The sequence below is a fragment of the Mustela erminea genome, chromosome 3 (assembly GCF_009829155.1).
Source record: "Mustela erminea isolate mMusErm1 chromosome 3, mMusErm1.Pri, whole genome shotgun sequence".
NCBI classification, from domain to species: Eukaryota; Metazoa; Chordata; class Mammalia; order Carnivora; family Mustelidae; genus Mustela; species Mustela erminea.
In genome coordinates, this window is record NC_045616.1 from 116,650,112 (window position 1) to 116,652,794 (window position 2,683).

The window sequence follows — 2,683 nt, forward strand, 5'->3', positions numbered from 1 at the left end:
ACTGGTGCGCCCTGTGCTTTCTTTCTCTAAAATGAATAGATAGGGGTGCCTGGGTGGCTCAGTGGGTTAAGCCTCTGCCTTTGGCTCACGTCATGGTCTCAGGGTCCTGGGATCGGGCTCTCTGCTCAGCAGGGAGCCTGCTTCCCTTCCTCTCTCTCTCTGCCTACTTGTGATCTCTGTCTGTCAAATATATAAATAAAATCTTTCAAAAAAAATAAAATGAATAGATAAATCTTAAAAAAAATGGAAAAATAGGGGCACCTGGGTGGCTCAGTGGGTTAAGCCTCTGCCTTCGGCTCAGGTCATGATCCCAGGGTCCTGGAATTGAGCCCCGCATCAGGCTCTCTGCTCAGCGAGGAGCCTGCTTCTCCCTCTCTCTCTGCCTCTCTGCCTGTTTGTGATCTCTGTCAAATAAATAACTAAAATCTTTTTAAAAAATGGAAAAATAAAAAAAGAAAAGAAGACCACCCAGGTCCAAGGTGGAGTCAATTCCCACAGGATAGCAATCTAAGACTTAATAGGAGTTTCAACTTTTCCAGGAATGGAATTTTGTTATTATTTTTTTAACCTTTAATTTTTTTGAGAAGAAATTTATTTTTGTTTGTGATCTGAATTTTTTGTAAAGATTTTTATTTATTTTTTTGACAGAGACCAAGAGAACACAAGCAGAGGGAGTAGCAGAGGGAGAGTCAGGTCCTGGCTGAGCAGGGAGCCCAGTGTGAGGCTCCATCCCAGGACCCCGAGATCATGAGTTGAGCCAATGGCACCCAGGTGCCCCAAGGAGTGGAATTTTATTTATTTATTTATTTATTTTACTTTTTTATGTTCAGTTAGCCAACATATAGTAGTATACCATTAGTTTTTGATGTAGTGTTCAACGACTCATTAGTTGTGTATAATACCCAGTGCTCATCACAACATGTGCCCTCCTTAATGCTCATCACCCAGTTACCCCATCCCCCCCCCCCCCCCCGGCTCCTCCCTCTGTAAACCTCAGTTTGTTTTCTGGAGTCCAGAGTCTCTCATGGTTTGTCAATGAGTGAAATTTTAAACCAATCAATCTGGAATTTTCTGGTCAGCACAAAATGAGGTAATCTATGGCATGGATCATTGCTCCTCACTCCCAAAGGAAGATGAGGTTATCTTCATAATAAAGCCCCTGCTCTTCCCCTTAAGGGAACAGACCTTGCAGAAGACAAAAGTTTCTTTTGCTAATAACTTCTTTGCTCCACCCTGCTTTCTATAAAAACTTCCCATTTGGTACACATCCTTAGAGCTCACCTTTACCTACAAGATGGGATTCTGCCCGATTCATGAATAGTTTAATAAAGCCAATTAGATCTTTCAAATTTACTGGGTTAATTTTTTATTACTTAGCAGAACCTTTAGGTTAAAAGGTAATTGAAAGACATATCAGCCAGTCACAAAGGCTTATTGAATCCTGAAACAAATGGTATCCAAATAATCACTTGATTTTGATTTTTTTCCCCCCCTTAGAGAGGGATGGTAGGGGGAGGTGCAGAGGGAGAGACAATCTTAGGCAGATTCCAAGCTGAGCACACAGTGATCTCATGACCTGGACATCATGATCTGAGCCAAAATCAAGAGTCAGATGCTTAGCTGACTGAGCCACCCAGGAACCCCTGATTTTCATGATTTTTAAATAGTTACTAATTTAATTTTTTTTAAAAGATTTTATTTATTTATTTGATAGACAGAGATCACAAGTAGGCAGAGAGGCAGGCAGAGAGAGGAAGGGAAACAGGCTCCCTGCTGAGCAGAAAGCCCGATGTGGGGCTCCGATCCCAGGACCCTGGGATCATGACCTGAGCAGAAGGCAGAGGCCTTAACACACTGAGCCACCCAGGCGCCCCACTAATTTAATTTTAAATGAAATAATGTTTCTGTCTTTATGGGGGGGAAATGAAGAGCCCTATTTCAGAGACGCATGTTAAAATAATGTTTAGTTCTAATGGGCAGATACTCATTGAAGGTGGATGAGTACAGTTCTCTCTACTTTTGTATGTACTTGGAACCCCATAATTTTGTAAAAAATGAAATTCAAATAATCTTAAAGAGGTAAAGTTGAAAACTTTTATCAGAATAACAACCTTATTTTATATGTCCAATATGCTCTTGTAAGATTCCCAGGAATTTATATGTTTGTGACTTATGAAAATTACCTCTGAAAAAATAATTTTTATATTTGTTAATCTGTTACCTGGAAATATAATTAGACATGTTTCAATTTCTAAATGAAATTAAATATGAATATATAGTGAAGAAATGAAAACTGAGAACGTTACCGATTCCCAGTCATGTTGACAAATATTTCCAGATTAAAAATTAATGTAATTTTATTTTTGACAGTGGGATTAGAGCAGCTATAATTAAAAATGATCTGTTTATCTGTATTTTCTAACTTGCATGTAAGGCATTTGGATGCGCTGTTTAATTTTAGGCGTTAATAAACAAGAAAAATAAGGAGTGAAGCTTACCAACTGCTAATTTTACTGATATAAAATACTAACACATACGCCCCCATCTCCAATCCCGCAGGCAACAAAACCGCCCAAGTAGGAGTAGAAATGCACAGGCGCAATAGCAAGCGATTAGTTGGAGGCGGGCCTAGAGCCTCGGCTAAAAGACAGCTCTTTAAGCCAATCAAAAGAGCGCATCAGGG